The sequence below is a fragment of the Chrysochloris asiatica genome, unplaced genomic scaffold (assembly GCF_000296735.1).
Source record: "Chrysochloris asiatica unplaced genomic scaffold, ChrAsi1.0 scaffold00086, whole genome shotgun sequence".
Taxonomy (NCBI): Eukaryota; Metazoa; Chordata; class Mammalia; order Afrosoricida; family Chrysochloridae; genus Chrysochloris; species Chrysochloris asiatica.
In genome coordinates this window covers 13,414,159-13,415,227 of record NW_006408604.1, presented here as the reverse complement: position 1 = coordinate 13,415,227, position 1,069 = coordinate 13,414,159, and positions in this window count along the sequence as shown.

The following is a 1,069-nucleotide window of genomic DNA, read 5'->3' as shown; positions in this document are numbered from 1 at the left end:
TTAATAACTTTTTGCTCTCTTCGTGTATGATATTCTTGATGGCATACTACAACACTTCTGTTCTTTGCTCATTAGTATCTAATGCATCAAATGTGTTCTTAAGATGGTCTCTAAATTCACTTGGGCTGTGCTTAAGGTCATATTTTGGTCCTCATAGAGTTGCTTTACTGTTTTTAAGCTTCAGTCTGAACTTGCCTACGAGCGATTGATGATCTGCTCCACAGTCTGCCCTTGGCCTTATTTTGGTTAATAATATAGAGCTTTTCCACTGTCTCTTACCACAAATATAGGCAATTTGATTCCTGTGTATTCTATCTCATGAGGTACATGTGTATTGTTGCTGTTAAGCATCAACGAGACAGCTCTGACTCATAGCAACCTTGCAAAGGATTTCCAAGGAGTGGTTGATGGGTTTGAACTAACCTTGCTGTTATCAGTCCAGTGTTTACCCTATAGTGCCATCAGAACTTCAGATGTTATTTTGCTTTGTGTTGTTTTAAAAAGGAATTTGCAATGAATAAATTATTGGTCTTGCAAAATTCTACCATATGATCTCCAGCATAATTTCTATCACCAAGGCCATATTTTCCAACTACTGATACACTGTTTTCAACCTTTACATTCCAATCACCAGTACTTACCAATCATGATGACATTTTTTATCAATTTCAGACTGAAGAAGTTGGTAGAGTTCTTCAATTCCATCATCACTGACTTTAGTAGTTGGTCTGTATATTTGAATAATAGTGATTTTTAACTGCTCTTCCTTGTATGTGTATGGATATTATCCTATCATGGATAGCATTACATTTCACTATAGTTCTTGAAATCTTCTTTTTTAAATAATGAATGCATCACTATTACTCTTAAATTTGTCATTCCCATCATGGTAAACCACATCATTGCCTGATTCAAAATGGCCAATATCTGTCCATTTCAGTTCATTTATGCCTAGGATTTTGATCTTTAGGCATTTCAGTTTTAACAACTTCTAATTTTCATAGATCCATACTTCATACATTTCGTATTATGATTAGTAATGAAGTTTGCATCTACATCTCCTCATTTT